Raw genomic sequence first — 26,645 nt, 5'->3', positions numbered from 1 at the left:
CTAAGTTGCTTCATCCAGCTTTGATATGAGGATACGTATCTAGTATTACTGCAACTTTTTATGTTATGTTGAGGGGTTCTTCTCTTTTCTGAAGGAAATGGAGGAGGGGGAAGATAGGGAAACTGGGGTCAGCATGTAATATATGAGAGAAGAATAACTTTAAAAAATAATTTGAAAATCATTTTCAATTAAAAAAAGAAAGAAAGAAACACTAGTGTTTACTGTAGAACTAAGTCTTGTTCTTGGATATAGAAATGTAGTAGAAATGGTAACATTAATGCCACTTATTATAATTCATTTCTAGAATATAAATACTAATTTCTCATGAAAATTTATGATCCTTTGTAAAAATTTTGAAAAAATTAATGTGGTCACCGTAATGAGGATAAGTATCGGCTAAAGGGGGTTAGAAAAATGAAAATAAATGTCTGAAGCTACTTAATATTTCTTTAATATGTGAAATTAAAAAATAAACTTCTGCCAAGGGTTGGTCTGTGGGTTAGCCATTTTCAAATGTGTGCTTACCGAGTTCAGTATCTACACTGCTGACAATTACTGCAGGATCAATGTAGTGTTTAATATTATCAGTCACCAGTACTATACATAAGATCAAATTTACATGGGAATATCTCATTCGCAAGCACGCTAATCATTGTATGATCCTTTATTCTCTTTTCATTTTGTTTACAGCACTAAAGACTTAATCTGCAGCTTCATAGTTGTTAGACAATTGTACTATCTCTAGCCTTTCTTATTCTAGTCCATTCTTCTTCCTTTAAGCAAGTCCCGTATACTTTCGAGAATGATAAGGTTTCCTCTGGTTGGGATATCCAAAGTAAAAACATGGAACTGGTAGAAATCTACGCAAAGACGAGCATGATGCACTTACTTGCTGGTGCATGTACCTGTACCTTTCCTCTACACACCTACTGTTTACTCTACAAAGCATGTGTTAGATAATGATTTGGAAAATAGGCAATGTCACAAGGCAAAGATTATTATGCTGCCAGATCAAACACGCCCCTGTCCAGTGTTTCTCTACTTGTGCACTGGAAACACCATCTAGCAATTTCCCGTTGCTTTCTATACAGATGCTGCTTATGCATCTGGCTAAGGGCCAGCTTTACAACTGGCATCCAAATGCAACTGTGCTCTGACCTGGACAAGCATTCCAAGCTCACGTAACCACTTACACCAGCGAAACTAAATGCAGCCAAAGATTTCCAATAAAACACAGCATGGCAAGGCATCTCCTCATTTCACTTCCTATTGAAAACATTTTAATAAATAATGAAACAGGAAACCTCATCAGGCAAATAATGCCTGGACATCTTGCATGTGACGTCAGCTAGTGACTGGAGTGAGACCCTTCATGATCTGTGGTTTCACTATTAATATGCGAAGTTGTTGTAAGCGGATTAAAGCTGCTAATGTTAAACTGCAATAAACAATTTTTTTTAATTTATTCCACAACTCACTTAATGTTTCCTATGTTCCCATACATTATTAAGTGACTATGTGCAAGGAATTGTGTTTGATGGACTTTAGGAGAGAATTCAACCTTAGCAGCAAACGTGGTATAAATGAGGAAGAGCATATGGACAAGTTCTTACCCAACTCAAATATTCACAACGTGTGTTTCCAGTCTTCCTGGGTGAAGAAGACAACACCTGGCAGGATACTAACAAAACACAATGACATTTGAGCTGTCTCTGCAAGAAACAGGACTACGGCTAAAAAAGAACCAGTCCTTAGGGAAACCGACTCTCCTTCAGAAAATTGCAAATAAGTAGCAAAATTCCAGGTTGTCCAAGAAACAGAATTCAATGTGTCTTGCCCTATAAGCAACAACCAAAGCCTTAGCTAGTGTTCAGTCAGGAGTTTATGATTTGCTTATACATCTCATTCAAAGAATTCCATTTTAGTCCTGTGAAATGGATGCAATCATTTTAACTTTTTTGTGGCTAAAAGGTTCCAGTGTGCTGAAGAGTTAATTATCCTCCTCAACAGAAAGCCAAAGAATTTGAAACTGGATAAATTTTTGACAAAATATGCATATTTCACTAGAGAAGTCCGTGCAGAGATGAAAATACAATAAAAGAACAATGAACTCGGCAGGATTAATAGCAGTTCTTGCTACAAAAGAGATGGCTGAACCTGATAATAACAACTGATCGAAATAAAATGGGGAAAATCAAAATAGTGGGTAATTACCAATGATACATAGCATGAGAAAATGTAGTTCCTAGCAACACTGTTATTTCCAAAGACCAAGGTGAAAGTTGGGGTCACGCTGATTACACGGCTGTCCAATGTGTCTAAACACACTACCATGCACAAATTGCTAAACTTTGTATTTTATAAAATATATTTAATAAAATGCACATTAAATGACAAAACTATTTAAACAATGCATAACTGTCCATTTGGAAATTCAAGGTTTGATTTTTCACAGTGCTAATAATTTTCACATAATACGAAAAAGAACAGCTTCTTATTTTGCTAAATTTAACTGCATAGAAGCATTTGTCTTGCACTGATATGTCAAAGTCTTGTACAGCTGCTATTACATACATGTTCAGGTATCATCTAAATATATTTCAAAAACATAGAACAAGATGCACATGCATGACTGGCTATGCATGATAAATAGTGTGAATTGTCTGTTTGATTACAAAAAATAATTTTTGATTTCTATAAATCCAGATTCATTTCAGATTTTACATTACTTCTGATTAATTCTGAGATACTGAACTGAAAGTCTGAAAAGCCATCTTCCCAGAAAGGTGGATTAACAATAAAACACACCATTCAACCTGAAAGCTGAGTCCACCACTAATAAAAGTTATCATTCAGTGGATTTTATTTAAGAAATATTTTATTGTAAAATTAAAACTTTTAAATTAAGGCTGATGTATGTAATCAAATACAATCATGTTTTCCTTAAGCTAAGCATTAGAAGACATTACAATTCTCTGAGAATATTAAACCTTTACCTGTCCCTTTCTCACATTATCTGTTCCTTTCCTTGGGAAGAACAATAATATTTCCTCTCAATGGAACAAGGGAAGTGGCACCTTTCCGGAAACTGCCACTGTAGCATAATACAAAAGGCACAGCATGAAATATGTTCATTCTTTTAGACTATGCTGGCACATGTTAAATGGGTGTTAAAATTAAAACAGAATGCCAAGGACATAAAGGGTTGCAATGAAATAAATTACACTGGAATTCTTTGTTTATTACTTTATTATGCAAATGAAATCTTGTTTGAGTTTGTTATATTTAGAAATCAGGTCTGGAGAAAATGTTTAAAGCTTAAATCTTTCATTACCATGCACATAAGCATCAATTTGACACTTGGGTGTATAGTTGCAGGCTAATTCTCTCAGGGAAGGCCAACCAACCCAAACATTAAGTGTAGGGTGCGATGGGAAGGAAATTAAATTGTCGTATTTTCAAAGTGTAGGTTTGTGTCTTATATCCAATGAATAAGGATTTCTAAACAAATATCAGCATTAATGATAACATTTATTTTAAATCTTAATAGATTTTACTGCATATACTTCATAAAAGAAGAGGAGAAATTTGGACATGAAAACGTTCATAATGTTCAGTAACATTCACAATTACATTTTGTCAAACTACTATAATAACATGCAAAATAATCCTTTGGAAATTCTATCTCATCCTGAAATTAATAAAGATTAAAACAGAATTTGTATTCACACAGCAAATGTATCATTTAATGCTTAAAAATCTACACAACTTTCCTGTTCATAATTAATAACATATTTGACGCTGATACAGATAGTCAATTTGAAACAAAAACAGAGATACTGCTTCCCCTTAAACAAGCTTGCCCAGTTTACCTTTACTTAGTTATCTGCCTTTTAAGGTTGTTTAAAGCGGTGGGTTGGCTGCTTTGTTGGATTATTTCATGTATAAGTAAGCAAATTTTCTCTCAGCACTATAAACGCATCTTCGGTTTTGTTTTTCAATGCTAACAAAAATTTGTGCATTTCAAATACCACATTGCTCCAAAATCACAGCAGTCGAACACAGAAAAATGTCAGGAAACTTCTTAAGAACAAATTTCTGTTCTCCAGATTAAGAGCCATGCTATTCTTATCCAAAACTTGACATACATGGGAGGTTTTCAGCCCATAAGTTAATGAAAGAGCTTTTGGGCAGGCATATTAGGTGATAAGTATCCATTCTTTTTAAAGGGCATCTCCACTGATAGGTTTTCTATGCTTCAGAGGAAAGCCCCAAATTCATGAACATATGCACAGCACTAATTGGACTTAGTGGGTTCTCAAAAAAAAATTAGAGGAAGATATAACATCAGGAAAAAGACATGTTGCAAGAGATGCATTTAGCTGGAGAAAGGAGATAAGAGGTAGAAATAATATTTCATTTTAAAATTATATACTTTTAAGAATAAAAAAAGAACCTGTTATTTGTTATGTGAATACATAAGTTACACATTCTATAAACATTCATGGAAAATAAAAGTTAGTCACATTTTGTTGAGTTAATTATACATCTCCGAAAATCAGTTCAAAATTCCGGTCCTGTGATACCTCTTCAAGGAGACAGAATGCAGACTTTAGACAGGCTCCATGCTATCGTATTGACATTTAAGCTTCTCACCTATAAAACAAGGTAGTTATCCATACTGACAGATGCTATGCAAACCTGGTCTGTTCCTGTCACTATTTCTTCTGGGATTCACTGATTACAACGGACGAACTCGCTGATAGATGACTGCTGAACTTCCAGCAGAACCTGCAGTTATCAGCAACCTACTTAGAGATTTGTGAGACAGCACGTTGCAGTTTGTATCATACTCAAAACTGCTTTGGATACATTTATAACTCTGGCATTTTGAAATTCATTTTACTGAAAACAGATCAATATTTAAATAAATTTAGCAGTGTTTACTTACGAAGATGAGCCAAGGGCATTTCCATCGAAGCAAATGGATCATAAAGTTTTATTTCGCCATATAACTTTCCTCTGTGCCTGTCACTTTGATTCCTAATGTTTCACCTGCCTAAAATCATTCGATTTAGGATTGTGTTCTTTCTCTTGGATTGTCGTGAAATCTGAGACAAGAAATGTTAATATCTCCAAGAAGACATTTGTTAGTGTTGTCAGGCTGCAAGAATATTAGAATGCTGAAAATGCCCTCCAAGATTGTAAAGGAAAGTGTATATTCTCTGTGTGTACACCTTCATCCTTGAGATCAGGACAAAGGACGTGATTCTTCACCAATCTCACAAAAATATTACAGTGTAAGATGCATATTTAGCAAAATGCTATATGTTATATGTTATGTTGTATGTACATATTATAATAAAAGTAGGTAAAGAAAGATATCTACACTATCTCAGACAATATTACTGAATATGTCCACTCGCACCCATCCCAGGTACTCTACAACATTCTGAAAGCTGAAATGAGAACCTTTTACATTACATTGTAAGACTCAAAGGAGAAGGGACAAATTACAGTATTAATCATTCATTATTCTTTCTAATTACTGAATTTCAAAAAAATTATAATTATCAAAGATTTTGCTGAAAGAGTTGAAGGGGCTTGCAACCCCAAGAACAACAATGACAACTAACCAGAGCTTCCAGGGACTAAACTGCTACCCAAAGACTGACATGGACTGACCCTGGGCTCCAAATTCATAGGTAGCAATGAATAGCCTAGTAAGAGCACCAGTGGAAGCCTTTGGTCCTGCCAAAGCTGGAACCCCAGTGTAGGGGATTATTGGGAAGGACGGTAATGGGGGGATGGATGGAGAGGGGAACACCGATATAGAAGGGGAGGGGGAGGGATTGGGGGCTGATGGACAAGAAACTGGGAAGGGGATATTTGAAATGTAAATAAGAAATACCCAATTTAATAAAAATGAAAGAAAAAAAGACTTTGCATAAGATTAAATATTCAGTTATTATACAGTGATCAATCCATTATTTAGTCTCTATAAAAATAATCTGAGATAAAAGTATGGTATTTGCCCATCATGGCTATATCATCATTTATGAAACTGTAAGCTAAGAACTCTCTTATTTAATAATATATCAGAATATCTTCCCCTTAATGTACACATTTTTACTTCAACGCAAAGCATCATGGAAAAACACAACACATGTAACAGATTAAAAAAAAAAAAAAAACTCCTTTAGTTGTCAAATGAGTTAGTGACTTGCCCACTTTATCCGGACATTTTCTCAATAACCAAGATATTCTAACTACCATCATGAGTAGTCAGAACCATAAGAGACCAAACTTGGAAACCCCCTTGTTTAACTCTTAGCCTAAAAGAAACCCCCTTCCTTTTCTAATCACATTGAAATTATACCAGTGTATAATCAATTTTCCTCAGATTCTATATGAAATAACAATTTTGATCTTTTATAAATGCATTCATTGGTTTTATTTGTACAAGTATATGGTATATGATCTTGTTTGTAAGTGGGCACATATGTTTGCATGCTTACGGAGGTCTGAATCCTGAAGTAGGGTCTCTCACTGAATTTAAAGCTTGCCAAGATGACAGGACCAGTTAGAGAGTGAGCTCCATGTATCCCTGAATGCAACCATATATAGCAGCTTTATATATGGAAACTAAGGGCCTGATTCTTAATCCTGGTCTTCAGGCTTGTACAGCAAGCACTTCACCAACTAAAACATCACCCCAGACAAAGGAAATTTCTACTACTCTTGCCTAATAATGACAGATTTCAGTGTTTTAAGATTAGTGCACAATTCGTAAAATGTGACCTGCACATTCACCACTTTTCCATGAATCTCTTGATGAGAAAGCATTGGCACTATATCTAAGACTTAATTCAATCTCAGCAAAGACCATTAATTTCCACAGAACTGTTCAGTGAGAGGAAAGGTATCCCACAAGTCAACTGGTTTACCCCAAACTATTTCCACCATCTCTAAACTATATGCATTAACCCTTCTAAATCTTTTATTTCCACGTCTATCACCCTTCTTTTTCCCTTCTTTCACCTCATTGACCCACCACTTACTGGGTCAGGATACCATTAGATTTACTTACAAGTTACGACAGTAACTTCCTACTGGTTGATTTTCCAACCACTTGTCAGGTTTCAGCATTTACACTTCTTAAGTTCGTCTCTGACCTTAAATCCCTGCTCTTTTAAATCATGGAATCCCACTGATTTTAAACTTATAAGCAAAAGTTCAGTATTGGTGACAATGATTTGACTACAGTACCAGCAGCTTGATCTTGGAGTTCCAATAGTGTCTGCTCTCAAACAGGTATGAGGGTTTCTAAACCTTGGCAGGTAAGACCGTATCATGTACCCACAAGCTACCCCATGATGTGCCGAAAGGGTAATTCAGCATGTTGCCCATAAAGCTTATGTTCTACATTGGCTGGAACCTCTGCACATCCATCATTTAACAAAACATACCATCACATCCTGCACAGAATTAAACTCCATCACCTTCCATCAAGTTCAGTCACAAAAATGAAAACCTGTGGGAGAAGGAGGTCTATCTTCGAGTCACTTTTCACAGAACTGTGATCAGTTTTAAAAATCTGAACAACTTTTGTATATTTTCCTAGAAAATTATGACTCAATTAAAAGCTGACACTGCACGTCTCTACATTTACCAGCTTCACTTTGTCTCTAATAAGATCGAAAAATATTTAGAATCATAAAACAACTATGTTATTTGTGCATATGATATTATGTACAAAGATTCTACCAGAGAATGATTATACTTTGCCTTTGTATTTTCAAAACTGTTATTGAATAAATAGCTCAACCCTTGAATGCCCTTTTAAGCATTCAAGCATGTCAATATCTATTAAAATTGATGAGTACTACAAAAAGGTATTAGAAAGAAGATACGCACTCAGTTACTAGCTTAGACAGAGAACATAATCTCAGGCCCCAAATGTGAATCTATTATAATTCAGCCCTGAATATTCAGTCTTTAGTGCCTCTTGTTCACTTACACATATTGATCTTTTCAAAAGTAAGGAAGCTTTTATTGCCACATCAATTTTTGATCCTCTGCCCTTCAGCAACCTTAAACATTACTTAACCAAATGTGGTGAACTGAATAACAAGCTTCACAAAAATACCCAGACTTAAAATTCAAAGCTAATAAATTTGGAAATTTTACAAAAAGTAAATATAAATTAGTTTTTAATAATTACATGCAAACTTTCCTTAGACGACTGTAGTAAAAGTAATATAAATCTAAAATAATATGATAGAAAAAATAGCTCACATTGTGTTTGATAAATATCTACAATTGCTATTTGTCAGTCAAATAGCAAATAAATAAAAATGAGCACATCATATACTAAGGTACAAAATGTTCTGCAGATGCAACTTAACCAGGAAATAACTTCATGAAGAAAGTACTCTGTGTTATTAAGATGAGGAATCTTGGATATAAAAGACTAAGGTGAATGTCAAAGCCCTTACAAAGGAAGAAGATAAACAACAGACGCATAACACTGTTGACTTCCCATAGACAGAGTGACTCAAGCAAATTCTTTTTTTCATTTATTTTTACATTTAGACTTAGCTAATAATTTTCTCCCTTCAGCTACATATAGTATCTTTCTTTCTTTATTGGCTATTTTATTTATTTACATTTCAAATGTTATCCCCCTTCCCAGTTTAAAGTTTTAGCCAGAATGAAAAGAGCAGCCATTCCACCCTCTATTCCTATACTGTGTCAGTAACTAAGAAGATGGAATGTTCTGATTAAGAACCAACAAGCACAGCAATTAAAGACGATTTTATGATCATGTTGACTATGATTTACCTTCTTGCATCTGTCAAAATTTAGGTTAGATTACATATTACATGCGATTTGTAATATTATGGGAAACCTAGCCATAATAATTGAAACAAAATTTTGAAGGAATATGAAATATATTTTCCCAGATGATGATAGGTATATGTACTGTCATCAAACATGATAGGTATATGTACTGACAGGTATATGTACTGTCTCCAAATAAGTGTGACTGAAGGAAAAATTGTGAATTATGTGGTAATTCTCAGGATTGAAAGTCCTGATCATTCTAGAGTTTCCAGAAGAGAGTTCAGTCGGTAGCACCTATGAGTGTCTTCTTGAGAAACATTAGAATTTCAAAAACTGGGAAGTGTATTTTCAACTTTAAAATGTGAAGGCTCCTAAAATACTCTAAGAATTTTGGTATTATTATATTGTCAGTTGCAAATTCTATATCATGGACCTAGCCTTGGATCCCAAGCAAAAGTGATTGGTTGCTCCCATAACATTTGTTCAACTCTTGGACCCTTAGGCATATCTTTCAGGAATGTTGTTCACAGGGTTCTTACCTGGGTAAAATTAATGATTACATGTGTCTCCTCTGATACATGTGGTTGTGCCAGGCTTTTCCTGGGAAGACACAATATACAGAACTATCTACTCATTCCATATGGGGAACCTATAACAGGTCAAAGTATGAATTCTACCTAAGTCCCATTTGGTGACCCAGTTGAGTTTTATCACAGTTACTTATAGGAATATGGTGAAAGGTTACTTGCAGGAATGTGAATGAGCTAAAGACAGCTGCATTACCAAAGCCCACCATAGCATGAATGATAGCACAAATAAGCCAGAAGCCTAGAGCACACTGTACAGCCTGCGGGAAACTCAAAAGACTGGGAAGAGCACTTTTCCGGTGTTTAACTGGTTGTTTCTTCTCAGTGACTGCTGGACTGGGCTCAGGGTCCTATTTGAAGCTGAAGTACTCTGAGAGTTTTCCTTGCAGCATAATTTCTCTGAGAGTGACTGTCAGAAGTCTTGACTGTTTACTGTTGGTGAGTAAGGGGTCTAATGAATTTGGTAAGCTTGGGGGAACATCCTAAAGCTATTTTGAGTTGTTTATTTTTTTTGTCATAAGTAGCCTCCCTGCTTCCTCAGAGGAAACGACCACTACAGTGGATTAATTACTGAAGTGCATGGTATCTTCAGCAATAGTGTATTACCATCAGGTTATGGAGGGAAAGCAGTAACATGAGTAATAAAACCTATAATAAATGTAAGATTTGAGTCAACAACTTAAAAATATGTAGCCCATTCCTAGTATTGGTGATTTTTATATGATAGTATATGATATCTATTTGTGGCTTTATTATCCTATTATGGTACCTCCATACCTCCATGTAAACACATTTTACATGTGTATATATTTTAGAAAGCTTCTCAGGGAGTCAATTCCCATATGGTTTTCCAAAGACCTTTAGTGTTAGGTGTCCTTCCCCTTATTCCCTCTTCTACCTTACTGTCTCATTCTCCTCTCATGTCATCCTCCTATTACAATTTCCCTTGTATCCAGTTGCAATACTCTATTTCCTCTTTCCTGGAAGCAATTCTTGATCCCAAAGAGTATGCTGAATGAAATGAAGATGTTTCAGGCTAATTAACACAGACTCACACTTAGCAAGAAAAATTTGCAGAGTGAGAGACTTTGGACCATTCATCAATAAATGTCTTTATCACACACCTCCCCTCAAGGTTCAGAGAAATACGGAGAACAGAAGGTGGGAATGCTGTGTGAGTGGGAGATGGTGTACAACTTCAAAGAAACTGTGTTTCCTTGTCAAAAGAGGGCCACATACAAATGAACTCATAGAAATTGTGAAAAGACATACTGGATCTGCAAAACCTGAAGCCAGAAAAAATCCCAGCATGAAGAAGAAGTAGGCACAAAAATCCCAACACTAGCCAAGAACATATTTAAATTGGTGCTTCTGTGAGAGGGAAAGTTAGCTGTCTTCAGTAGAGTGGCATGGGGTATGTCAAGAACACTCTAGAGCGGGCTTCATGAATCCAATTCATGATTTAAATAGCAAGATATTCAAACCGAAATAAAACAATAACTTATTTACTATCAGAAAAGCACCATTTATACTTTGAATATTATTGGGAGTATGCTTTTATTGGCACAGCAATGGATCAAAAAGTATACTTAAATTATGTCAAACTATGAAGAGCATGAAAAATAGTTTACTATACTTGCATTTTTATCTAAAGTGCAGTACTTGTGCTCAATGCTTTCTCCAAGAGAAATATCCTCTTATATTGATGAGAACAATGTTTTAAAGAACATTCACACAGTGTTAAAGAACATATACTAATGGTCTTTACATCAATACAGACCACCATGATCTGTTAGTCCAGAAGGTGTATGTCATTAATAATATTGAAATAAGAAAATTTCATTAATTTATCTTACCCAAATTCAAATTTATTTTAAATGCTTTCACATCAATGAATTTTAAAGCCTCTTACTTCCACACCATTTCTGGTAAGCACTGGATTATCAACTCACATATTTCCATCTAATTAATTTTTCTCAAAATGTTCTGAACTGTAAATGTTTTTGAAGTTTCAACTATTCTATAGAAATTAACCAATCAATACTTTGAAATTGGTATATTTACTTTGTTTCTCAATGTAAACAATCATATATAACATACCAATGTAAAAACAGAACAAAAACAATAAAAACGTTTTTCTGATAAAAGTTAAATCTGAATTTTCACAATGACCTATGTGCTCGAACCTGCACTGTTGGTTGCAAATGTTTAACTCACTCACCTTTTATGAATATATCGTAGGCCATTGTTTACAGAAGAATCATTTTACTAGCTTAATTAAAGTATAACAAATATTATATTCTGCTAAATTAATACTTGAGTGCAAAAAATGTAATATAGAAAAATTAGACATCTAACTTTATGAAGCTTGAATGAATATCAGAGAACATATTTAACAGACAGTGGTTCCTGGTGATAAGTAGAACCAAACCTTCAGTGGTTTCAAGGCAAAGGTTATCCACTTTAGGCTAGCATCTCATTCTGCCATAAAATTGACTAATTAATATGCACCTACCATTTCCAAACATTTTACATCTAGGTACAAAGCGTTAAATGTCAAATGAGACTTAGAACAAATGTTTTAAAGAGGTAAGCAAAGAAACATGAAAATATTTAAGGCAAACTTTGAGGCAGGAAAAGGTAAAGGCTATGAGGAAATTAAAACCAGATAAGCAAACAGTAGGTACAGCATTATGTACGGCTTAGACATCAGGAAAAGAACATTGTAATATGATATTTTTTCTTTTTCTTTTCTCCCCAACACATCAAACTATAACTTAGAGATAAAAACTTAAGATATACAATACAATGCTAAGATACTTGTACATAGTATATAATGATAACCATATCAAGATAATTAACATACCTATTTTCTCACAGCTGCCTGGTTTTGAGGTTTGGTTGTTGTTGTTGTTGTTGTTGTTGTTGTTGTTGTTGTTGTGAAATGGAATCAGTGTGGTTAAGATGTATTCTTTTAGCAAATGTCACAGACACAGTAGGGTATTATTAACTATTGTCACGATTCTATATTAGAAATATAGAGCTTGCTCAGTCAACATAAGTGAAATTGCATTTATCCCCAATAACCTTTGAATACTCCATTGATGCAGTCAAGCTAAAAAGGTGTTTGTTCACTGATATTTCAAGTTTCATTTATAGAAGAGCGGGTGATCAACAAATATTTCTTGAGTGCTTAAGTCATAAATCAAAAAAAGAAAGTTGTTTAAATAGTTTTAAATAGCCTGTAGAAGGACTTAAATTGTGATTTGAGTGAATAGAAAACAGGATGCGATACGGAGATGTGATGGAATGAAGGACAAATGCACACAGAGAGAAAGCACACAGGGTCACAGGAGTTGGTAGCATAGAAACCAGCTACCATGTACAGCAAAGTGAGGATCCAATAAAGCACCAAGGTTAGATCCCACTACAAGGCAATTATATCAGAAAAGAGGAGGTGGGTAATGTCTAGGGGAGAGCCTCTGTAATCCATTTTTGTCACGAGAAGAACATCAACAAGTCAATATGACACTGAGCAACCTACTACAAAAGGTATCTGATGTTTATATTCTCAATATCTCACTTTTTTCAAATATGGATGAGATTCTCTTAATGTATTCTTATTCTTATAGAGTTTCTCAAAAACATTTTTCATTCAGCTATTTTGAACTTGTAATAATAGACTATTAGGTTATAGCTGTATCTTTAAAAGAGAAAGGAAAAAAAACCCTCTCAGTATTAAGAATGAAACACCATATGATTTGGGGCTGGTCTATTTTCATTTGAAAAATATAAGAATTTTCAGATTATCAATAAGTTTTCTACGGCTGCAAACAAACAAACATACAAACAAATAAATAGGAAATTAATATAAACTTGGTGGCTGAAAACTACTAAGATTCTCTCAATTCTTGACACTGAGTTCAGAATTAGAGTGTCATGTGTACTCTTTGGAGTTTTAACTTAGGTACTATTCCACTGCCATGACACCTCCAGCTTTAGCTAATTATATTTACAAAGATCCCTTTCCAAATAAAGTTATTTTTTAGTTTTACAACAATTTGGGAATTTTCATGTAATACTCTTCAACAATAATTATTTATTTTTATTTGCCATATGTGATATTTACTGTGCTTATATTACGATCATTTTCTTTGTTTAGATGATACTTCAAATGTCAGATTGTGGCAAATTTCCTTGAAACATTTTCCACGTGGTAATGTATTCAGTTTTCTTAATACTATATAATTGCAAACTAAAAGAAATTTAGACTTCTCATTGGAGTCTTAGAACAATTCATTCCAGTAGTGTGTTATTGTGGGAACAAAATTTGAATTCTCACTCTGCAGATTCTTCCATAGTGGCCATTTTAGAGAAGCGATCATGAAGTTTCTCCCTTTATTCTGGCATTCTCAGCAATGGATGCAATTAGAATAAATAGAGGGAATAACATGTAAAATGTAGTCAGAAACTGAACTAAAGAAGGACTAAAAGCACAGCACAGCCCTAGGGCATGGTGACAATGCCAGTAATGAACAAGAAATTAACAGTTTTAACTTTGTATTTCTTCTTTTGAAATGCAAAGGGAAATATTTACAAAAGTTGCAATGTGTTATATAGAATAAGTTATGCTAGGGAAACAGATTTTTGATTATTTCATCATTCAGTTAGGCAACTAAAATTATATGCTAGCTTTTTATTAAAAATCACACAGATTGTAATTAATCACTAGATGAATCAGAAATGATATTATAAATACAGTCTTGAGTTGAACATTATCATATAGTAGTAATAAGACCTGATCAATTAGGTTCCCAGAAAAATCACAAAAAATATCTACATGAAGAGCATTTATATACTTGAAAAAGTGATCTCATAGTCTAGATTCTATTAAAGAGTATGTAGACATTCTCCAGAAAGCAATCAATAACATTTTTAGATAACTTTATTATGAAATATTGATAATAGTTAGTGGTAAAAATGCAAGTAATTTAAAATTTTATGGCAGTTATAAAAGTGATGACAGAATAAAATAATGAAGTTGAACAAAATTTAAATAAAAATTTGGTGTATGATTATATGCTACTTTGCTTTTTTATTTTTATTGTATTTTTATTTTCATGTTGAGTATAAATTGTGTTATGAGAAACAAATATGAACTACTTTTAAATAAGTTCAGCAAATTATATTACTATCTTTTATTTCTTTTCCTATGCAATGGTTAAAGATTTAGACAGAAATGCTTACATATCTAACAAATTTTCATATACGTATGTGTGTGTGCTTCTGTGTGCGTGCGTGTATGTGTGTGTGTGTGTGTGTTTGTGTGTGTGTGTATAAAACAATAAAGAAACTGAGGTCATTAACTTGAGAGGAAATGGAGGTAGACACAAAGGGGTCTGTAAGAAGTGGGGAATGATATAAATACAATCCACAAACATGGAATTTTTGAAAAGCAAAACTAAAATTAAAAGAAATATTCAAAAGTAACACTACATAACTAATGAATTTTTGAAAGTTTTTTAATACGATTGTTCTCAATTATAAATGACAAAATTAATTTTTAACAGTAAATACTTGTAAAAATTAATTATATATCTCAGATATAATAATTTTGTTTTATTGTGTTTACTGTTACTAATATCTTAGATTTTTATAGTTATCATATTTACTATGAATAAAAATTAAGCCAAACCTTTAAAAATTGAATTTTCTAGAAAATTTTATTACAGTGAGAATGTCATGGCCATGGCATGATTAAAGACCTTATAGAAAGGAAAAAATTAAAATTATACATAGGAAGCATCAAAGGAAAATAATGGTAATATGTTCCATATGGGGCTGGAGTGATGGCTCAGCCATTAAAAGTACTTGCTGCTTTTGCAGCTGACCTGGACATATTTCCCAGCACCCACATAACAGCTAACAATAATCCTTCAGTCTAGTTCCAGACAATTCAATATCTTCTTCTGGCCTCTGCAGCCATGTGATGTGTATACATGTATGCAGTTAAAACACACAAACACACACACACACACACACACACACACACAGAATTATATCATATACTATGACTAAACACTCATATTTGCATATAATAAGAAGAACTATATCTTTAAAAATAATGCATTATATTTTATCAAAATTTAAAATAACTGTTCTTTCAAAAACATATTTTTAAAGTAAGCAACAGATAACCTAATTTGAAAATTAGGAAAAATTGAGCAGTTCATGAAAAACTACAAAAAAAAGCATAAAATGATATGAACATTCTATAGTTAACAAAGAAAAGCAAATGATGAAAATAAGAATGGATACTACAAAACCTTAACTAAATTGGTTTGAAGTTAACACACGTGACAGTAAAGCTCTGGAAAGATGCTGAGGATCTAAAATGCTCCTACGCTGCAGAGGGGAGCAGAAAACAGTCTTACAAGTTGTCAAAACAGACTGGCAGTACCTCACAAAATTAAACACACACTTAGCATATGACTCAGCATTTCTGCTCCCTGGTATCTTTCCAGGAGTTAAGAAAACATATGTCCACACATAGACTTGTACATAAATGTAGCAGGATTTATTCATCAAAAATGAGACCTAAATGCCAATTAAGGGAAAGGATAAACAATTGCTGTCTGTCCATATGCCAGGGTTTAAATTTCAATGGATGCCTCACACATAGGTCGTGGATTCATGTTCTCCAATGTGCAGCTGTCTAGATGTAGAGTATAGAGGAGCTGTTTAGATTACAGGGGCCGCACCTTCCTCAAGGGACACATACTGCTACAAGAGCTTATGGCAGTGGGTCTTCCTGACCTGGTCTCCCATCTGAAGATACAATGGCCTTAGTCTGCAGTATAAAGCCACAGTGCATACTATTGGAACCAAGAACTCAATGAGTTGACCCTATATTACCAAAATTTAGGGACTAGAACAAATATACTTTAATTCTAAATAAATTACCTTGTGTCAGGTATTCAGTTTGATGAAATCATTGTTAATGTACAAAAACATGATTAACCTAAAAATCATAACACTGAGCAGACAGTCAATCCTAAGTGTTGATAGGTACAAGATCCCAGTCTTCAGATTCCTACAATACATCAAACTAAACAATGTTTATGAAAACTAGGTTAGTGAATGCAAAATTAACTGACTGGAATTATGAAGTAATAAATTGCCATGGATGATACATAATTTTGAGGAAGAAACAGGGCCCTATGACTCAAAATTTATCAAAATTAAAATAACTATTTGGATAGATACCTCAATATCATGATTTGAAACTATATGTCCCTTAATTATTCCCAAACTTGTATTTACTAACAATGAGACTTGTTCTATAAATCAGTTTATTCTTGATTCTCATGCTTTTAAATTGGATTTTTTCCATTTCAAATCTGCTAATATTGTTGTAATATTATAATCATTCATTATCTCTGATTTTTGCACTCCATGCATTCCCTTTCTGAGTAAATACACATTAACTAGACCCTTCTCAATATCCTCAATATCATTCATGTCTGTAGACTGATGCCTCACATCTACCTGATACACATTTCATTAGGAGTGAAATGGAATATTACCAATATTACCATACATATATGCAATGACATTTTCTAATCCTCTGTAGACTAAAGGCAGTAGTATGGCTAAAATACAAGGCAGATTGTTGGAGGGAAAAAGAAAGTTTCCGGGCTATAAATTTGAATGGAAAATCAAATTATAAAAAGCAATGAGAGATTTTATTTTTTAAAGAATTAAAGCAAAGCTATCTATATAACAACAAATTTTAAGCTTACTTTCTCTGTAATAATTCATTTATTTCTTTAAATCATAAGCATAAACTCTATGATCATGAGAACACACAAAATTTAAATCAGACCATGCTAAGAAAGCACTGTAAGACAAGAACTGTCTTTTGTAATAATTGTAGGAGCAGACAAAAGGAACAGAAAATTTAAATGATTTACTTGTTTCTGATATAACACACCCTATTTGTGACACTGATTGGGTACATCTCATTAGCCATTGTCTTTTTATTGGTCAGTAATTTAGTAGTGTTGCCCAGTCCTCTCTATTCAGTTAACACTGCTCTTCATAGTCTTTCCAGAAAGGAAAGTTATATTTTTTTCCCTAAATGACAATTATGCCTTACTGATTTTGTTCTTTATTTAATACTTACAAACTCTAACTCCGCTTGATAGCATAGGGTGGGTATTCTGACATTTCATTAGCATAATTCTAATTACTTTTCTCCTTGATAAAAATGAAAACAAGAACATGTCTTCTGGGCATTCCTCTGTTAAAGTTTGCCTGGATGCATGGGTAGGTGGTTGGTTTTGCAGTATCAGTGAATCCAAACCACATCTGGCCACTGAGACAAACCTGCACAAAATATCTTCTTCATTATAATTTTATCATTACTTCTGACATAAACTATTCTTCACATAATGTTTGGTGGATAGAAAATACTAAACAAAATGTATTGTAAATCTAGACAGCTACTTTTAGCTAGTGAGGTCAAGGATCTTATAAGACAATCTACCACTACTACTTGCTAAACCAGCATAATTTTCTAACTGCATTCTCAACACTTATCCTTATACTTCTGAATAAGTATAGCTCTCCTCCCTCATTAATGAAGCTCATTTTACAGTACCTCCCTACCTATTCAATATAGTACTTGAAGTCCTAGCCAGAATAATTACATAGCACAAAGAGATCAAAGGTATACAAATTTCAAAGGAATGAGTCAAAATATCACTATTTGCGGATGATACAATAGTATACTTAAATGACCCCAAAAATTCCACGAGAGAATTCCTATAGCAGATAAACAACTTCAACACAGTGGCTAGATATAAAATTAACTCAAATAAATCAGTAGCCTTCCTCTACTCAAAGGATAAATAAGCTGAGAAAGAAATTAGGGAAACAACACCCTTCATAATAGTCACAAATAATATAAAATACCTCAGTGTGACTCTAACCAAGCAGATGAAAGATCTGTATGACAAGAACTTCAAGTCTCTAAAGAAAGAAATCGAAGAAAATTTCAAAATATTTCCATATCTCAGATATACCATGCTCATGGACTGGCAGGATTAATATAGTAAAAATGGCCATCTTGCCAAAAGCAATCTACAGATTCAATGCAGTCCCCCTGAAAATTCCAACTCAATTCTTCATAGAATTAAAAAGAGGAATTTGCAGATTAATTTGGAAAAGCAAAAATCCCAGAATAGCAAAAACTATTCTCAACAATAAAAGAAATTTTGGGGGAAGCACCATCCCTGACCTCATGCAGTATTATAGAGCAATCGTGATAAAAACTGCATGGTATTGGTACATGAATAGGCAGGTAGAACAATGGAATAGAATTCAGGACAAAGAAATAAATCCACACACCTATGGTCACTTGATCTTTGACAAAGAAGCTAAAACTATCCAATGAAAAAAGATAACATTTTCAACAAATGGTGCTGGTTGAACTGGACATCAGCATATAGAACATTGCAAATTGCCTCATTCTTATCTCCTTGTACAAAGCTCAAGTTCAAGTGGATCAAAGACCTCCACATAAAACCAGATACACTGAAACTAATAGAGAAAGTGGGGAAGAGCCTCAAACACATAAACACTGTGGGAAATTTCCTGAACAGAACACCAGTGACTTACTCTCTCAGATCAAGAATTGACAAATGGAACCTTATAAAATTGAAAAGCTTCTGTAAGGCAAAGGACACTGTCAATAGGACAAAATGGCAACCAACAGATTGGGAAAAGGTCTTTACCAATACTACATCCAATACGGGCTGATATCTAATGTATACAAAGAACTCAAGAAGCTAGACTCCAGAGAGCCAAATAACCCTCTTTAAAAATGGGGTATAGAGCTAAACAAAGAATTTTCAGCTGAGGAATATCGAATGGCTGAAAAGTATCTAACCTAAAGAAATGTTCAACAACCTTAGTCATCAAGGAAATGCAAATTAAAACAACCCTGAGATACTACCTTATACCAGTGAGAATGGCTAAGATAAAAAAAAAAAAAAAAAAAACTCAGGTGACCACAGGTGCTGGCGAGGATTTGGAGAAAGAGGAACACTCCTACATTGTTGGTAGTATTGCAAACTGGTACAACCACTCTGGAAACCAGTCTGATGGTTCTTTAGAAAATTGAACATTGTGCTACCTGAGGACCAAGCTATACCATTCCTTGACATACACCCAGAAGGTACTCCAACATCTAACAAGGACATATCCTCTACTATGTTCATAGAAGTCTTATGTATAATAGCCAGAAGTTGGAAAGAACCCAGATGCCCTTCAACAGAGGAATGGATACAGAAAATGTGGTTCATCTACACAATGGAGTACTACTCAGCTATTAAAAACAATGACTACATGGAATTATTAGGCAAAGAGATGGAACTAGAAAATATCATCTTGAGGGAGGTAACCCAGTCACAAAAGAACACCCATGGTATGTACTCACTGATAAGTGGACATTAGCCTGAAAGCTTGAAATATCTAAAAAAAAAAAATCATAGATCATATGATTCCCAAGAAGAAGGAAGACCAAAATGTGGATGCTTCAGTCCTTCTTAGAAGGGAGAACAAAAAACTCACAGGAAGAAATACAGGGAGTGGAGCAGGGACTGAAGAAAAATTCATCCAGAGACTGCCCCACCTGGGGATCCATCCCACATGCAGTCACCAAATCTGGTCACTATTGCTGGTGCCAAGAAGTGCTTGCTGACAGGAGCCTGAAATGGATGTCTCCTGAGAGGCTCTGCCAGAGCTCTACTGATACAGACGAGGATGCTTGCAGCTAACCACTGGACTGAGAGTGGGGTCCCCAGTGGAGGAGTTAGAGAAAAGAGTGAAGGAGCTGAAAGGGTTTGGAGCTCCATAGGAAGAACAACAATTTCAACCAACCAAACCCCACTAGAGTTCCCAGGGACTAAACCAACAACCAATGAGTACACATGGAGGAACGCAAGACTCCAGTCACATTGTAGCACAAGACGGCATTGTTCAGCATCAATAGGAGAAAATCCCTTGGTCCTGTGAAGGCTCAATGCCCCAATGTAGGGAAATGCCAGGGCGTTGAGTTTGGAGTGGGTGGGTGGGAATGGGCCATCCTCATAGAAGCAGGGGAAGAGGGGAGAGGTTAAGGGAGAGGTGGGAATGGGGATAACATTTGAAATGTAAATGCATAAAATATCCATGGAAAATAAAATTATTAAAAGTAAAGAAAGAGACCCTCAAAGAAAGCCACAACTAGTGAGAGTATGGAGAAAAACTGACCATGGGATCCCCTCCGCAAGTGGTAAGCCTACAATCTACAGTATAATTCCTGTATCCGAAGGGAGGTGCAAAGATTTTAAGAGCCAGAGAATCAGGAAGTCCACTGTGAACTATGCCTTCTAGCTGAGTCAGCAAAGCTACACTCATGAAATCTCAAGAACATGCCATGGTGTTGTCTAAAGATGGACCAAACAAGTCCAACAATTCCCATCCCAGTGTAGATAGGAGAAATCACATGCAGCCTCACTCCTGGGTGGAGAGCTATAAGCTGCTGACATCTAGTGAGAGAGGAAGAATTAGTCTTCCCCAGGGATGAATATCTTATTGGTTATCCATTGAGAAGTGATAAATCCAAGTAATAAACTCATGTAAACAACTCTGGACTGATTCAGAAGATTGTATTTGTGTCTATTCATTTATCCGTATATGTAACAGCAATGGTTAAGGAAGGGGACTTGAATTTTGGGAGAAATATGGAGGTGGATGTGGAAGAGGGAAGAGTGGGATAATGATGTAATTATATTTTAATTAAACAAAAAAGAAAATGAGTAATTACATTTTAGTCATTTACTGAGGTAAACTGATAAAAAATGTGCATATAAGATATGTACATTGTGACAAATTAGGACTTGTGAACCTATTTTTGAGACATCAAATTAAATTTTATCTCTACTTCTCAGTGAGATTGAAGCCTCCTTGCTGGCACCTTCTTTCTTGTTGAATTTCTTTGGGTCTGGAATGTAACATGGTACCGGCATTTTATTGCTAATACCCACTTATAAGTCAGTGCATACCATGCATGTCCTTTTGGGACTAGTTTCCTGACTCAGGATGGCATTCTCAAGTACCATCACTTTGCCTGCAAAACTCATGATGCTTTTGTTTCTAATAGGGGAATAGTAGCCCTATTAAATTGTGCAGATGTACCACATATTCTTTATCCAGTCTCCAGTTGAGAGACATCAACACTGTTACCAGTTTCATAGCAAATTAAGTTGCTATGAACATAGTTGAGCATCTCTGTGGTGGCTTGGAGCATTTTTTGGGTAGTGCCCAGGAGTGGCATAAAGCTGAGTCTTGAGATAGAACTATTCCCAGTTTTCTGAGAAACCACCAAATTGATTTTCAAAGTGGATGCACAAGTTTGCACTACTGCCAGAAATAAAGATGTGTTTCCCTTGCTCCACAAGCTAAACAAGAAGGAAGGCTCAAGCAAGGAAGCTTGAACCTCAGAGGTGGGAATAAAATAGTCAAAAAAGGCAGATGGAGGGAGAGAGCTGGGGGAGAGAGAATGGAGAGGGGAATGGGGGGTTTAGGAGCAGATGTTGGGAAGGGCGAAAAGGATGGGTAGGTGGCCATGTAAATGAAGGGAAATCTGCAACTGACTGTGGTGAAGAGGAGATAGAAAGAGACCTGGGATAAGGTCCAAGAACCAATGGGGGTGACCTTAGCTGTGACTCACTACCTTGGTGATATGGAGCCTGAAGAGGACATCTCTTGTAGCAAGGCAAGAATCCTAGCCTGTTCATGGGATGTGTTCTTTTAGCAGGGATGCCTTGTCTGGCCTCAGTGGGAGAGGAAGCATCTAGCCTAGGAGAGACTTGAATGCCACTCCCAGGCGGTCCCATCCTCAACAGAAGAAGGAAAGAGAAGATGGGGAAAGGATTGTGGGAACAGGTGAGTGGGAGGGGCAGTGTGCAAGAAATAGTCAATAAGTAAAGAAAATCAATTAAAAAGAAATTAAAATTTTGAGAATGGAAGTAATACTTATAGGTTTGCTACATGAACAATTAAATGAGTTAATATTCTGTTACTTATCATCTAGTTTGAGTGGTTTTAATGAAGAAATGAAACTTAAATATCTAATTACATAATTGAAGATAAAACTGTCACTCCCACTGCATGGTATATGTGATTCTTTTCTTCTAAGTCTGTGGATGATTAATACGCACTCGCCTTTCTAACAACTGTTAGAAACTGTTCCTAAGAACAAGTTAAAATTCATTTTCAGTCACACAGCCTTTTAAAATCCTATAAAATGTGCCTTTATCCTGGCTTTCTGGGTACAATCTAGTAATTCTTTCTATGTCTGATTGAGATTTTATCAGTTAATTTACTGATTCCATGGACCTTTACTTTTGAAAAGAACTTTATTCCTTTTGCAATCCGCTCACTCCCAATGTGCATGAAGCATCATGTCTCCCATACTTCTTAATTCTTAACTCTTAATTATTAACTCTTAATTCTGAAACCAGTCTGTTCAGTAGCCACTCCTTTCTATTTGGTAATGTAGCTAGACTAGTACATTAGAACATGTGGTTCTTAAAGACAATTCATGGCCCATTTAACTGAATTTGTACATGTCTGAGAACAAAGTCTAGTATTTAACAATAAAAGAATGATTTCATTTGTTCCAACTATTTTTGTCAATTTCTTCTTTTCATTTTCGAGCTTCTTATATAATTATATCTTTCCCACCTTCCCTTTCGTGTATATTCTCCTGATCTATTCAAACCATGTCCTCTTCTTCCATTAATTGTTGGTACAAACCAACATGTATATGTATTTATAGATATTCTTAAGTGCATGAATACACCCTATTCAGTCTGTATAATGTCAATTGTAAGTATGTTTCCAAGGCTGACAATTTGGTATTGGATTACCAATTGGTGTGCTCTTCCCTGGGAAAGACTATGTCTGTGCTCTCAGCATTCACCAGTTACCCATAAATTTTGCTTAAGGTTGCACTCTTTTAAGTCCATGTTTAGCGTGTCCTTGTTCTGTTTGTGTTTAGGCATTCATATTGCTGAGATTACATGAGTGTATCATCTGACAATAAGAGACTCAATATTATAGTAAAATCATTAATCCTCTGGCTCATACAATTTTTCTGGGTCCCCTTCCTCAATGTTCCCTACGCCATTATAATATAGTATAGTATAGTGTAGTATAGTATAGTATAGCATAGTATCCCTAGGCCATAGTATAGTATAGTACAGTACAGTACAGTATAGTATAGTAATATAGTATAGTGGCATAGCATAGCATAGCATAGCATAGCATAGCATAGCATAGCATAGCATAGTATAATATAATATAGCATAGTATCCCTAGACCATAGTATAGATATATTCTTTCAAACTGACCTCCACAACTCTGCATTATATTACTTTGTGATATATTATAATGCCCTCCATTGGTTGTAAAAAGAAATTTCTTTGATGAGGGGTGAGACCTACACTTATCTGTGTATATAATAACAAATATTTAGAATGTGATTAGAAGATCATGCTTGTTATATGTTCCCTAACAAAATCCATGATGTCACTAGCTCTGGTCAGTTGGCTAAGTTTCCTGTACCAGGCATAATTTCCTTCTTGTAGAGCTGGGCTTATGTCAAATTAAAGAGTTATTAATTACATTGAAGATACGCATGTCCCTACTGTAGCCTTGAAGTGATGGTGCCAGGCTGGTTATTGCTGTGGTTCACAGGGATCTTAGTTGGGTAGAAATGTTGATTGCTTTCTTCCTTAGCGGGTTTGCATGACACCTTCTGTACCATGAAAGTAAGTCCTCAAATAGGATGGTTTCAGGTCAGATCTTCAGTTTAACTAAAACTATTTGCACATATCTAAACAAAGGTTTACATGCATTATATTACGTTTTCTGAGGTTTTATTCTGCTCTCAAGTATTACATCCTGACTACAGTTTCTCCTTCCTCTCAGAGTTTCTCCTCTTTCCCATGGATCCACTACCCCTTCATCTCCCCCCAGAAAAGAGCAGGACTTCCCGGGACATCAAGATAATATGGCATAACAAGCTACACTAAGACCAGGCAACCTTGATATTCTCGTGTAACGACTAGATAAGGCAATCCAGGAAGAGAAAAAGAATCACAAAGGCAGGCAAACGAGTCAGGGGTTCTCTGCATGTCTGTTATGGTTGTGTAGCTCAGCGTTCTTGTGGGAATCTTTATGCTGTTTTTCCAATATAGATCATTAATAGTATGAATATTTATGACATTTCCAGAAATCTTTACTGTTATTTTACTAACTTATAATTCTGCATTTATCACTACCCTCTTCCTAATTAGAAACCCCACATTCTTCCCATTTCCCCAGCTAGATATTTTAAGTAACAGCACTTCAGTATCAATATCAGTATTTGAACTGTATATTCTAGACATTTACTTGATATTTTACATAATATTATATTTACAAAATATTAAAATTTCAGAGACGTGTCAGTAAAGGTCACTGTTTAGGAAAAATGGCCTTAGATATTCTCCAACTGCCGGCCATGTGAGCTTAGCAGGAATACTAAACTTTTATAAGAAATCGGTCTTCCAAAGCACTACATCTTTCAGTACTGTTGGGTCTCAAAGAAACCTGGGATAAATGGTTACAAAGGAAACAGGGCTCCAACAGGTGTTGGCAATGCTGAGAAGGCCTGGCAGCAAAAGTCTTGGTTCCTTAGTTAACCATTTGTCCTGGCTTTCCCTGAAATCTAACAAGCACCTTGATCTTGGATTTTCCAAGATCTGAAACCATAAAAATAATAAAATCCTGCTGTGTAAATGGCACCCAGCCCCTCATGTTCCAGCAGTCCTGGCAAACCAAAGCAATATTTTATAAATAAGGTCACTTTTCACAAAAAAAAAAAATAAGCTTCAGAAAAAGTATTTTGCCTTGCAGCATCATATTTCACATTTGGATATTTAAAACTCTGTACTACAGTTGTAAATCAGCAGAGCTGCATATTTTTCATACCTATGAGAAAGACCACTCTGGTTTTGTTGAATCAGATTATAGTGTTTTTGTGACCAATCTAGATGTCTCCAGTGGGAAAAAAAAAAGATGCAGTAAACATTAAACACTGATACAATGTATCAAACACACTCCGCTTTCAATCAAGCTGCAGCTCAATACTCAGCAGCAACGACACAGAGAGGCTAATTCTAGGGTTTGTTTTCCTTAAAGAAGAGGAAATTGACCTCATGTTCATTCATCAAAAATAGGGCTCATAAGGTCCTCCTGGCCAAATAATTGTGGAATAAAAGCTTAAAGTACATACAAACTATCTAAAAAGAAATACACTGATCAGTTACATAGTACTTTCAATTATCTGTGCTAAGTGAAAACTACCATGAGAAATGCAGACACATTTTGAAAAGGGAAAGATTCTCATAATCTTTCCTGCTGAGAAAGATCATTTTAGAAAGCTGTATAAAACACTCTAAACTAAAAGTTATTTTCAGAAATGCTCTACGCTTTTCTAATCTTCCTCCAGCAGAATACTGTCAACTTAATTGCATTTACCGGAGTATTTTTGACTAAAGAATAATCTTCAAATTGCTAAATTAAAATTTATAAATGATAATCATAACTCAGTAATTCATAGATTCAAAACTTTCACCTTAAACTGAAAGGAAAATGTTTATTTTGCATGCATATATAATATATATTATTATTAAGCACAGAATCCATTGTAATTTAATGAATTGAACACCCTTAAGCATGTTTTAAATTTTAGAAGTCAGATTTATTGTGAATATTTTAGAAATAAATATATTTTGGATCTTGATGTCACAGAACAGAATACGCAAAAACTGCAGGCACTGAACCTCATATCTTCCTTCATAAATCACCATTTAGCATGCATTGTCATATTTGTTTAGAATTTGTTGCTTTCTATTCCTTGAAACTAATTCTTAAAGAAATAGTGACCTTATAGTATGTCTAACATTATGTATACCTTTAACCTGGAACTAAGGCTCTGGTGGCCTCCAAGAAGAATGTATCCCCAACCCTCTCTACTCCCCTCCTGTCTCATTCTTGTATCATTTCCTCTCAGTGTTATGTGCTTGATCTTTAAAGGCGACTGGCTTTTGAAAG

At 34.9% G+C, this 26,645-nt stretch overlaps 1 protein-coding gene across 1 annotated transcript in view; it reads right to left on the bottom strand.

Annotated features, from left to right (window-relative positions):
• Positions 1 to 26,645, bottom strand: part of Galnt13 (polypeptide N-acetylgalactosaminyltransferase 13) — a 629,326-nt gene that overhangs the window by 523,441 nt on the left and 79,240 nt on the right. The gene's annotated exons all lie outside the window — the stretch shown is intronic.

Source organism: Rattus rattus, chromosome 5 (assembly GCF_011064425.1).
Source record: "Rattus rattus isolate New Zealand chromosome 5, Rrattus_CSIRO_v1, whole genome shotgun sequence".
Classification (NCBI taxonomy): domain Eukaryota; kingdom Metazoa; phylum Chordata; class Mammalia; order Rodentia; family Muridae; genus Rattus; species Rattus rattus.
This window is presented reverse-complemented; position numbering and strand designations above follow the sequence as displayed.